We start from the raw sequence: 13,759 nt of genomic DNA, 5'->3' as shown, positions 1-13,759 counted from the left end.
GATGCGGTTAAAGGCAGTTGTCATACAGAGAGACCATCAGGTGGAATTGGACCCAAGTCTGAAGGATCTGCAACTGATGCTCAAGGAATAAGGAAGGTGTTTGAAAAGGCAGAGAGTAAACTTCTTGAGATTGATGGGAAAGTGAATTTAGAGGATTGCTGGCTGTCTGCTAGTTTTCCTCCTCCGTCTTTATCAGGATTCTCCACCTTCTTACAAGGATGCGCCAGCAGAGGCACTCCTCGTCCAGGGTCCAGTCGACCAAGCTCTGAGGTCAGTATTGGTGAGCTTGACCGATGGTTGTTTCCAGGGGACAATGCATCCCCGTCGCTCACGGGTGGCCAACCAGTAAAGAAAGTGAGCACCCCTTGGGTGTTGTCACCTACATCAACATACTCATCCCCTCCAAAACTGACAACTCAAGCCAGTCCAGCTGGTCATGGTGTTGCTCTGGCTTCCCCAAGGCCACTACTTCCACAGGCAAATCATCTGCACTTGTCGCCGCATCATCCGCTTGCAGATGCCAGCTCAGGAATGGGCCCTGAGCCTCTTTTCACTAGCACACCAAAGTCACCAAAGCCTTCTGCTCCCTCAATCAGGTATTTCAGTTCAGATGTTTTGAGTAACCAAAGTGTAGCAGGATCTGTTAGTTATTCTGGAGATGATACAATTCACTACCAAACTATCCACTGTCCTCAAGACCAGGGTGAAGATCTTGGCAAGTTGAAACCTTTGGAAGGGATCTTGTTGGAGCAAAACAGCACTCATGCAACAAAGTCACAAAACACTTTCCGAAACCAATCTGAAGTTGAAGTGGAACAAGTTTATCCAACGGAAAAACCAAGAGATAAATGCAGTCCGTCACCAGATCCTGAAGATGAACCTTTGCCTGTAATGCCTTCCAGTAATTCCCAGACTTCTACACTGCCTCCTTATCTGATGCGTTCAAAAGCCTTAGCAGCAGCTCAAGTTCCAGAAAAAGCCAGTCTGCATTCTGATCCTATGGTACGTCCATTGGACGGCTGTAGTTCCAGTCATGGCTTGGTTAACACGGGACAGGTAAGCCATCCATCAATTGAACGACTTTCTAATCTGCAGAGTCGCCATTTGCGCAAAGACAGTCCTGTGAATCATTCTGCATCAATTCACCACATACCCAGTATGCACCAACTTCAGACTATTTCGTCTACAAGAGTGATCAAGGCTCTACCAAAACCAACCTTGTCTCTTCAGAGTCTACCGAGGTCTCTTGACAGTGTCCCCGTTGTCAGGTCAGGACTTGATGCAGGGTCATCGCATCTCAGACGGCCGCCTCCAGGCTACCAGATGCAGCAGCGGGTACCTCAATCACAGTTCAGATGCACACTCAATGGCACACCATACACTATACATGTGAGACCCTACAAAGGTAGCCACGTTTCTTCAAGAATGCCAAGTGCTGGTTGCATACGTTTCCCAGAGAGAAATCCTACAGCCCAAGTGAACACCTGGAAAAGGGCTCATCAGGAGGCTGTGCCACTGACAAGAAGTCCTCTAAATGTGCTGTTTCCCCTGCAAGGGGCTCCTGAACCTTCTCCAGGATGTACACCAAGGTTCAGCACTCAGGTTAATCCCACTCCTGCCACCAAAACTCTACTACCCCTTGGCAGTTTCCCACCAACCAGTCATGTCAGAGGTATGATTGCACAAGAAGCATGCCGTAGTTCTGTTCCAGGGGTATCTTGTGCCCCGCCTCTGTATCGCCCTTGGACTGTTACAAACCAGGCTGCGAGAGGTCCATCTGTAAGTACTGCTTCTGTCCCTCACACAGGTCAGAACGCGCAGTAGTTTCATCGATTCAGGCTTGTGGTAGTACTCAGATATAATATGGATAATACTGGATATGTTGACTTTTCAGTACTTTGATAATTGGTCAGGTCAAAGCAATTCTCAATTTAGGAACCCTTTTCATTTAAGAATTCATGATTATGGTTACTTTGTCTTCATTTTATAGAGTTACACAGCTTTCATGATTAAGGTCAAGATTATTCAATCTTCCAACATTCATTATTCTCTATTCATTTCCTTACTTGTTGGAATGTGGATATTATAGGCTACCATCTGACAAAATATTAGATGATAGCAAACTGGATGAAAAGTTGCCATGCCATAGCAGATATTTATGTTCCAAAATATTTGACTTGATCAGAGTATATCAGTACTCATAAACATTTCTTGTAATATTTGGATCAATATGAAACCTCATTTGATGTTATTTCCTTTCAAAGATTGAAAGAATGATATATGTATGCCGCAAGTGCCTAAATTTTTGATATCCATGTTGTCTATGCAAAGAGCAAGCTGTTTTTATATTTCAATCTCTATTCAGTGATGGGAAGGGTACGACAGGGGGTGTAGCATATAGAGATACGATTAATGTTACGATTGATCATAACTTTTTGTACATGGTTTGCAGTAGATTACAGTCACGCTTAATTGTACAATCGATTGCATGTTTTTATGTCACAGGGCCTAGAAATGACTATGCTTTCAAAGTCAAGAATATGCGTTTATATTTTTTTGTTGATTTTATATAATTTATTACCTTGAATACAAGGAAAATATTCAGTATTGATTTTATAGCATTTTCATCCATATATTCCTATTGTTATACATGTATTTGAAAAGAATGGAACCGGTAAAATTGCATTAAGTTGACCCTCAATACAGAGGTGGATCCAGGATTTTCCAGGCGGGGGGCACATTTTTACCAAGCAAAAAAAAATTAATTAAGAATGAAAAAATATGCTTAACTAAATATTAATGATATTTAGTCCCCGTAAAAAAAGGTGTCACACTTCTGTTGAAATGGCATTTGTACAAGACAAATTTTAATTTTGCTTCCTAAAAGGAGGGGGGCATGGACCAACTGTGCCCCCCCCCCCCCCCCCCCGATCCACAAGTGCCTCCATAATTATTAGTATATTTGTCAAAGTTTAATAAAGTATTATACATGCTTCGATCTGGGTACCTTAACACAAAACTTAGAAATCAATAGTACGCTTGATTTCCATGATTGATCGTACATTGTAGTTGATGCAAGCATTCATTAAACATTTGTCTACGATCATTGCTAAGCTTTGTGTTGCGGGCTCCAGATTGTGCAAACCATGTTACATACATCTTCTACATCAAATTTCTCTGAAGTTGAACAGATATCTGAGGTTTTAAGAGATTTGAATCGGGTGAAGTGACCTGTGCTTTAATTCATATCTTGTAAAGTAATGTTACTATTATTTCAGTTTTTCTTGCCCTTCTAATACCATCATTGAACTTGAAGTCACCTGGATCTTTCACTGTAAGATCAAGGAAATCTTGATAATTGAATTTCCTTTTTATTAATCTTTTTGTGATAACTTGATGCTCAATTTTATCACAGCATTACATTTTGTATACATTCCATACATATTTATTGATTATATGAGTAGGACATTAGAAGACTGTTATAGAAGCTGCATCAAAATTGATGTCATTCCACACTAAAGCTGCTATAGCCTATAATCAAGGCAGTGGCTGCATTTAGTGTTTTTGCCGTCATGCTGAACGCAAGCAGTATGTCTGATGTGGTGAAGACTGGCTAATTCTGCTACCATATTGGATGTTCTGTTCTGTAGATGAATATCTTTTATCAGGTTGAGAAAAAAAAGTCTGTCTTTGCTCCTCAAATCTGCAACAATCATTAATTTTCTATTTATTTGAATACTTTTCAATATGCTTTGCATAATATTTGGTCTAAATGAATATTAGCGATTGTTTTTATTTTTAATGAAAATTTGCCAATTTAGAGTGTGTACTGATTAGCTTCAGTTAAAATCCAATGTTCATTGTTGTGATAGAATGGTGAAAAGTCCAAATATCATTTTCATGAAATTTTGAACGAAATTTAAGAAATCTGAAAAAAATCAAATAATTATAGTTATGACTTCAATTTTACCACTGTAATATGACAATTTTTTCTTGATGCTGATGTTTCAGACAATATAATTTCTTTTTTTAAATCAGCTTTCTAAATAAATAAAGTAGTTTAGCAAGTAGTCTTATTTTATTCCAACTATCTAGCCATAGTGTACAACATCAGGACAAACAAGTTTATGTCATTTCAATCCAATACATTTATGTTCATTTACTAATCTTTGCATTTTAAATGCAGAGTTTTTCTAAATTCTATATATATCTTTTTTTTAAGGACAAGTCCACCCCAACAAAAACTTGATTTGAATAAAAAGAAAAAAAATCATCAAGCATAACACTGAAAATTTCATCAAAATCGGATGTAAAATAAAAAAGTTATGGCATTTTAAAGTTTCACTTCATTTCACAAAACAGTTATATGCACATCTCGGTCGGTATGCAAATGAGGAACTGATGACATCACTCACTATTTCTTTTGTATTTTATTATATGAAATATGAAATATTTTTATTTTCTCGTCATTGTCATGTGAAATGAAGTTTCATTCCTCCCTGAACACGTGGAATACCATTATTTTAACATTTTGTGCTTCAGACAAGGAAGTCCTAATCGTCAAATTCGTAAAAATTGAAATATTGTATAATTCAAACAATAAAAAAAAATAGTGAGTGACATCATGGACTCTCTCATTTGGATGTAACTGGCTTGGTCATATAACTATTTTGTTAAAAATAAGCGAAACTTTGAAATGTCATAACTTTCTTATTTTACATCCGATTTCGATGAAATTTTCAGCATTGTGCTTGTCTGGTCTTTCTCTATTGATTCAAATCAACATTTTTCTGAGGTGGACTTGACCTTTAATGAAAACTGTAGTGCCTCTGTGATCTTTAAGATTTCATGTGATTTAATCAGACAATGCACAATCATGTGTTAATCTCGTGACAATTGTTTGTATCCATAGTTTCCATCTTTTTGATATTTTATATTTTTCACGCTGCTTTTTATGATTTAAATTTGTTATTTTTCCTTTTTATAATAAATGCATCGGTATTATTTTACCATTTGTAGATATTGTTGAAGTCTGGGAAAAGTGATTTTAAATAGTTTACTCTCTCACAGAAGTGTTTCTTGATAAATTAATATATTTCTTTTTTAAATGAGCTAGTTTCATCATGTAGTTGATTTTAGTTGGACTTCATCTTCATAGATATATTCATTTGTAAGTATTTAGTTCAGTTATATTCTGTTTATATGAAGCATATTCCATCTCTTTTTATTTAGGATATATAAAGGATACCTGGTGGGTGTTTGATAATGCTGTTTGTTAGTGAAGTGTGACTTTAAGAACGGCTGGTGAACCTTTCTTACATGCTAAATAATCACCAATGAACATATAATGGTGAATATCATTTACCACAAGATAAGATCAGCAGTCTTTCTTAATGTCGCTCTTACGACCAGCCCCCGGGTTGGTGTTTCATAATGCTGTTCATAAGTTATGAAATCTCTAAAATTTGAATCACAAAGTCTATTCATGGACTCCATTTTCTAAGTTTTCGCTTTAACTGCATTTTACACTTTTTGTGTACATTTCGTCATTTTATTATTATGATAATCTGCTTTTGTACCAAGCTTAAAAAGAGCTCTCTATGTAAATTATGTATGATTAACGGCTCAGCAAATGTATGTAACTATGTCAAATGTGTACATACGTGGTTTAAATACATTTGTACTTTTATACTTCAATTCTGTGCTTCCTTCATGTAAAGAATACATGTAATTCTCTTATGCCTTCTGCTTGTTTTGATGTATAAATCTCATTCTTAATGAAGGCAAGTACTGTTGTAGATATATATTGTACAGGTAAAATAAAGATGTGTTTTGCCAAGTTAACTAGATCCACTTGAGTTTTTCTCATTTGATGTGGTCAAGAGGCACAATATTGCTTAGTCGGTAGAGCGGGGGATTCGGATCTCGGTGACCCAGGTTCGATTCCCGTTTGGTGTGCTAGTGCCCTTTGGTAAGGCATTAATCCTCATTACCAGGTCCCTCAGAGAGGACATTAAGCCATCAGTCCTCTGGTTGCTCACTTATAAGCATTCATGTTTTCTTCAATCAGGTTAAAAAAAAATAACCACCACCAAGATCCTATATATCGGAGTTTTCGTTCCATTTCATGACAAATTAAAAAACACAGTAAATATATTGAAAATGCCTGTCAAATGACAATGAATAGCTAGGAGGTCTTTGTCTACTGAATTGGTGTACGAGAACAGCAGTTTCGTCCTAAGCTTTAATTGTAGCTGATGAAAAATTGCAACTCTTTCATTTGTCCACAGTCCTGGACGAAGCTACTCTTGATTTGCCAACTTTCGACAAAGCCTTGGTTTTTCATTGTTTTGAAGGGCATTTTCAATGTTCTTGTTGTTCTGATGTACTTCATGGAGCCAAAACACCCTTATTTCAAGGCAGTGCCAGGGGGGACTATATTACCCCTATTACGTTATCTTACAATAACTAGAAGCAGCATTTTTTCCCCCATAAAGTTACCCCACTTTTCTGTACATCAAGCCATGTAGTTCAAGAGCATTATAGTTTTTCTTATGAACTAGAGAACGAAAAAATAGTTCAGGAACTATTTCGTATTGGGAGGGGTTGGATGTAAATAAATGATGGAATTGCCCTTTTTATATCTTTTTCGTTATCAAAATATCTTGGTGCCACCCAAGGTGACAAAGCACAGGTTTGAAAAGTCACTAAATCAATTATGAATAGAAATTTATTAAGTCCACAAAAAAATACTTTTTGATCAAAAAATATATGCTAGTAATCAATTTGGGGCCAAAATATGAGAACTCTTTTTTTTAAATGGTACTGTGAGCTGCTGAATATGTGGAGAGTATACGGTAGACTTCCTTTGAATCTAGACTCTAGAGAGCTTCTTCGGCACCGGCCGGAGACGTTTAATCAACAGCGCCCCCTGTCGATTTGAGAACTAAACTGTTGATTGATGAAAAAAAGGAATGAATATACAGGAAATAATAAAAAAAGGAGGAAAAATAATAATAATGAATAAAATTGTTACCCTACTCTAGATACAGTGAGTGGCAAAAATAGTCAATCATGACTTATTGCCAAATAAAAACAAGGAAAGGAAAGGGTGGGACTAAACTCTAGACATACTATCAATTACAAATCATAAATATGATTAAACAATCAAGTTATTTATCAATTAACACATCAATAATTATTCCAATCCTTTTGGTGCAGCATGGTCGTACGCACTGAGGGGGGGGGGGAGTTGCTGCCTCCGAAATTTTGTAAACTAACCTCTTTAAAAACTCACCAAAAGTGTACACAAAATTCTTCGATTTCATTTTAGAAAATGCAAACGCGCCACTCGACAAGTTTGGTCGCTTTGCTTACTTTCACTTTTTTTCTCGAAAATCAATGTCACTTTGCCATTAGCCTGCATACCCCCTCACAAAATAATCTAGCTAAGCCAACTGGCGTACGGATGGAACGGTGAATGGGGAGCTTATTACCGCTCCCCGGCCCCCCCCCCCAAAAAAAAAAAAAGTACCAGGACCATGGGTGTCGATCACGGGGGGGATGGGGGGGATATATCCCCCCCAATATTTCAAGTGGGGGGGATGGCCTGTATTATCATCCCCCCCAATAATTTAGGGTAGAAAAATTATAATAATGATGATGAAAAATGAAAAGTTTGATCATGATGATTATAGTATGCCATCAATCAGTTTGTTTCCCTCGCAATTTGTGTATATTGTTATTAAATAAAAACATTCTTTTTCAGGACTATTAAACAGATGGGTGGAGGTTCAAGATGAAAAAGAATGAAATGTTTATATATCTGATATTTTTCAACACATGACATAAAAGGACCCCAACGAAAATCAACTTTTGTTGATAGGGTGTTCCATCCCAACAGTGGTGAATAAATTAATTTAAATAAATCATTAATTCAAAAGGGTGGAAAAATAAACGGGAGTAAAAGGGTTGCAAGATAAATAAAGGAATGACGGTAAGCCCGATGGCGCACGAGAAGCCACACAGGTTGTAATCTGTGCTAGTTTTAATTGGTCCGAATCTGCATTTTATCATCATGCATTAAGAAGAATAAAGATATTGCCAGTCAGGTTAGATTTAAGAGAGAAGTTGTATACACATAGGCGTCGATCCTGGGTGGGGGGGGGCAGGGGGTGATCGCCCCACCAATGAAAATATTGGGGGCAAACATATCGTTTTGCCCCCCCCCCCCAATAATTCCGTATGTGCAACTAAAAAATAAAATAGGATTGTAATGCTACACTGAAATCAGCACCCTTTTCATAAACCTATCCTCCAATTAGCCGCCTAAGAGTAATGCGGATAATTCAATAAAAATTGCGTTCATAAACTCCGAAAATAAGCCGCATTATTTTTACGAGCGCCCGTCCTGAAAAAGGGGGATAATCGCCATGACAACTGGACACGCCCCCTCCGATGCGGTTGTGTTGGAAAAGGGTGACCTTGTGACCGCACCATGGCAATTATCCGCATAATTTGGAAATGCGTTCATAAACTCAAAATCTTGTCCCGATGCTGCTATTATGCGGATAATAGCAGCATCAGAGTAATGCGGATAACTCTTGTCCTCCTCCAATTTTACGACCAAATTATGCTGCTATTAGCCGCCTAATTCATTTTAATGGGGTTTATGAAAGGGGTATGAGATACCAACTCGATTTTGATTTAAAATCGTGCTCAAAATGTCTGCTTTTCAGATTGGAATATAAAAATTTTCAGCTCGCGCTTCGCGCTCGCATCATGTACCAAAAACCCATACTTTTCATGATTATATAGGTGAATATAATGTCCCGTTTTCAATTCTAAACCTCAAAAGAACTTTGATTTTGCAATAATCTTTTGTTGGATATATATCTTCCATTAAAGTGTCCTTTTTCCAGATCAAAATATCAAAATTTTCAGCTCGCGCTCGCATCTATTGTTCTTCTAGATACCCATCTTAATCATTGGTACCAAAAATGCTTAGAATATCAAGCTTTCAGGTCAGAATATAAAGAAATTTCAGCTCGCTCTCTAGTGAGATACATGCATCGACCCTCCTCATGAGTTACTACAAACAAACCTAAACAGGTACATTTTTCCTATTTTCATGACATACTAAACAAATTTAGCTCGCGCTTCGCGCTCGCATTGTTGGTGAAGGTGAGGTATGTGTCTCTTTCTCATATATATATATATATATATTGTGATCGAGCGCCTTTGGAACGTTGATTCATAATTTTGGCCCCCCCCCCCCATCTGAAAAATGGATCGACGCCCCTGTGTATACATCATGCTCAATAAACAGATCACTATGTACATGATCCAGTCAATTTTTGTCATTTTTTTCTTGGTATGAGTTTAGAATAGGCTTACTTGTAACACAAATTGAATTTTCAAAAAAATTATACAAGTATAGTACACTACAACAATGAAGGAATTTCCAAGAACACCATGCATATCAACCACTCCCAAATGTCCTAACTTGTGATTTTAGTGGGGGTAATGTTGAAATATCCCCATCCACAAGAACATTTGTGTCAATCATCCCCCCCAACCAAGAATACCGATCGACACCCATGACCAGGACCGATGATATTGGTGAAAATTAAATAACTTCACGGTCATCAGATTTTGATAGAATCTTGTGTGTTGGTGTGAATTTTACTCTATTTTATTTAGATAACTTCTTTTGAGATCATGCGAACAGATTTTCGGTGGCGTGCGTTCTTGGTAAGAAAGAGCACTCCAGCGAGCGAAAATGGGCTTCTGTCCTATGAGTGCACAGTGTTAGATTAATGTTGTTGCAGTTCGGGCCAGGCACAATACGGCCGCAATATTATTATGGCGATCTAGCGCTAGATATAAAGCGATATCAGATGTCCTGTTCTGTTACTTTTGTCCTGTTTTGTTTGTGTGGGTGTGTTCATTTTTGTTTGGTTGGTTTTTAGTTTTCGTCCTGTCTTGTCCAGATGATTGTCTGTTCACACACTCCTGAACTCAGGATTTGTTTTATACAGCAGGGGTATGCATGATGTAATATTTTTATTGTTATCGTCACATAAGTGAGTAGGCATAAAAAGCTTGACCCCATTAATATTCATTTTCATTGTACAAACCTTTTTAATTTACGATTTGAATTTTCATTGATCAAATATATACTTCAATTAACTATTTATTGCAGGGAACCCATACTAACAAGCTTTGCTTTCCAGTGGGTCCCGTTTTTTTCATTTCTGTGTAACCTACTATATGTTTGTGTTTTGCCTTACATTGTAACTTTTGTTGAATTGTTGAATGAAAAAGAATAAATGCCATCAATCAGTTAATTCACTAGGGGAGCGACCAAGGCGAAAACGAATAAAATGAATAAAATAGTTTTTACTTAAAGGTCAAGTCCACCTCAGAAAAATGTTGATTTGAATCAATAGAGAAAAATCAGACAAGCACAATGCTGAAAATTTCATCAAAATCGGATGTAAAATAAGAAAGTTATGACATTTCAAAGTTTCGCTTATTTTCAACAAAATAGTTATATGAACGAGCCAGTTACATCCAAATGAGAGAGTCGATGATGTCACTCACTCACTATTTCTTTTGTTTTTTATTGTTTGAATTATACAATATTTAATTTTTTACGAATTTGACGATTAGGACCTCCTTGCCTGAAGCACAAAATGTTAAAATAATGGAATTCCACGTGTTCAGGGAGGAATGAAACTTCATTTCACATGACAATGATGAGAAAATAACAATATTTCATATTTCATATAATAAAATACAAAAGAAATAGTGCATGAGTGAGTGATGTCATCAACTCTCTCATTTGAATGTAACTGGCTCGTTCATATAACTATTTTGTTGAAAATAAGCGAAACTTTAAAATGCCATAATTTTCTTATTTTACATCCGATTTTGATGAAATTTTCAGTGTTATGCTTGTTGAATTTTTCTCTTTTTATTCAAATCAAGTTTTTGTTGGGGTGGACTTGTCCCTTAAGTTTGGTTCAATTATCACTTTCTGTAGGTCGGGATATTGACTGTGTTTAATCAATATTTTCATTATTTTCTTCCCTCACCTTTTTCCGATTAGGATATGACATTTTATGAAATCTATATTTCGTTTTTTCCATCTCTTTTTTTTCTGAGTCCAGAAAACTATGGGGTGTAGATGACTATCCCTCCTATAAAAAGGTTTACTTCAACAATATTAACACGATGACAGCTGCATATTAATAATCAATATCCCACGTAAAAGAAGTTTTCAAAATTTCCTACATGTTTTTATTCGTTCATTTTGTTATTCATCTTTGTTAATTTTGAATGACCCTCAATAATTGTTCACACAAAAAACTGTCAGTGCACTGAAGCGGGTATAGGGGTGCTACAGCACCCCCCCCCCAGAAGATTTTCGGGGGGGGGGATGTGCGGTCTATATGTCATTCATAATAGGCAACACCCCCTGCGTGTAAATTTGGTTACATGGCCGTGAGAACGATTTTTTAAATAGGGGGCTGAGGTTTTGCTCAGGAAACTTTATTGCTCCAATGTCTGCTCCCGCCCCCGGGAAGCCTCACCAGAAAGGGAAAGGTGGAAGAAATGGAGGAAAGAGGAAAAAAGGGGGGGGGGGGGTGAAAAAAGGTATAAGAAACTTTTAAGGAAAAGGGACTTTTAAGAAACTTTTGCCACACGCGCCATGCAGCTGTGCCCTGTGCCCCTCCGATTTTTTTTTTACTCATCACGCTACTCTTGCATCGAGCTTCACACCAACGCTCACATTAAATCATGTTCACCAGTGGCATACAGATTGGGGGGGGGGGGCTTGGTCGTAATTTTTTGGGGTGCGGGAGGAAAAAGCTTTAATGCATCAGATTCACAGCTTGGGGGGGGGGGGGGTCGCAACCTATATATTTTCTCCTATACCACTTGATACTATTTCTTTTATTCTTCTATTTATTTTATTTTTTTCTTTTTTCTCTCTCTCCTTACTTCCCTTTTCCGTTAGATTCCCTTTCTCTTAATTAATATTTTCTTCTTCCTCTTTTCTGTTGATACCCTCCCCTTTCCTTGTTCTATTAGTCTGTAAAGAGGGGGAGTAGTCCTTGGGCAAGCGCTCTTAGGTTGCAGATTCACAACTTTGGGTTCGCAACTTATATTTTTGGTTTCCTTATGATATTCCACATTGAGCCTATTGTTTTATTCTTCTTTGTCTTTCTTTCTTCCTTCCCTTTTTCCCCTTTTTTCTTTCTTTCTTTTTTTCTTTCTTTCTTTCTTTTTTTTCTTTGTTTCTTTCTTACTTTTTTATCTTTCTTTCTCTCTTTCATTCTCAGTTATTGATTTTTCTTATTCTTTTCTCGTTCTTTTATTTTCATCTTTTTTTCCTCTTTTATAGGTCTACTTTATTCCCCAATGTTTCTTTCCCCTCTCATTTCCTTTAAATTCTAAAGTCGCGAAAGTGCGAAGCGAAAGAGAGAGAAAAAAATATAGTAAATATAGGACAAAACATTAAAATCTATTAGTGGCCGTTTTAATATGATATCCAATATAATCAGATACTCCTTTTTCTTCATCTTCATTTTCCTTCATTTTCCTGTCAATCTTCTCAGGCGTGCGGACTGTTTTTTTTTTTGGGGGGGGGGGTTGAGAGGCGTACAGTGCCTTTAAACCGATTTTTAAGCCGGTGAGGGTGCTAATGTCAATTTGACAACCAAGCAAGCAACCAAAAAAATAGAGTTTCACTTCAAAATGAAGGTTATTTTCGTCCTGACCAATTCGACAAAAAAAGGGTTTCTGTATTTTTTTTTTAGATATGTAGGTCATTGTTATTACATTTTCCATTTTGTCACACCTTCAGAATTACTCGGGGTGCTGCCTTTGGAAAATAATACACGCAGCACCCTCAATTTCTGGAGATCATGCAGATATCATGCATGCTTCAGCACCCGTGCTTCTCATGCTTGACCGGCGTTTCGTGTCCTCCAAGTATTCTCCACTACTATGTCACCAATCTGTATTATACTAGTATAAGGAAAGTGTTGCAATGCTATCTTTAGATCTCTGTCACCAAATATGATAATATTTCCTTTTTATAAGAACAAAAATTTGGATTACCTTTTAGCTCATTGGCTGTTAAACAAAGTTTTACCGCCCCCAACAAAATAAAAAAAAAACACGTTTTAAAATCGCTTCTTGAAAGGGCACTCGCTGCTCATGTTCCTGGAACAATATAAAGATTATGATCGCTCATTTTGGAAGGGCAATTTACGGCACACATTGCGATAGGGCCTATGAGGTAAGTTTTTTTTAATGTTTTTAAATTTAATTCTTTAAATTTAATGGTTGTTCCAACCCTCTTTGGGGCAACCATTTCATTTTCATTGGTCTAAACAGCTATGGGTGGAGGAGAAAATTGAACGTGGGGGGGGGGGCAAAGGGAAAAATGCACCTTTTCTTTCGAAAGGGCACTAGCTTAAAAAAAAAGAAAAATTGACTTATCTACAGTGGTGTGTTGAGCCCAAAATTTTGAGGGGGCTAGATATGTCGTATCAAGTGAAATTCTTTTGAAGCTTTGAGCGAGCGAAGCGAGGAAACATTTTAACATTTTAGAATGCATCATTTTTTTTTTAATTTTGACATAACATTAAAAAATAATTTTATATTTCACCCTTCTCTTTTTTTCTCTCCTTTCTTTTTCTTTTTTTTCTTTTTGGTTTTAATATTTTTTGAGAGCGGGGCAAGA

This window comes from Lytechinus variegatus, chromosome 19 (genome assembly GCF_018143015.1).
Source record: "Lytechinus variegatus isolate NC3 chromosome 19, Lvar_3.0, whole genome shotgun sequence".
Lineage (NCBI taxonomy): Eukaryota > Metazoa > Echinodermata > Echinoidea > Temnopleuroida > Toxopneustidae > Lytechinus > Lytechinus variegatus.
The sequence above is the reverse complement of the archived record's forward strand: the minus strand, read 5'-3'. Positions refer to the sequence as shown.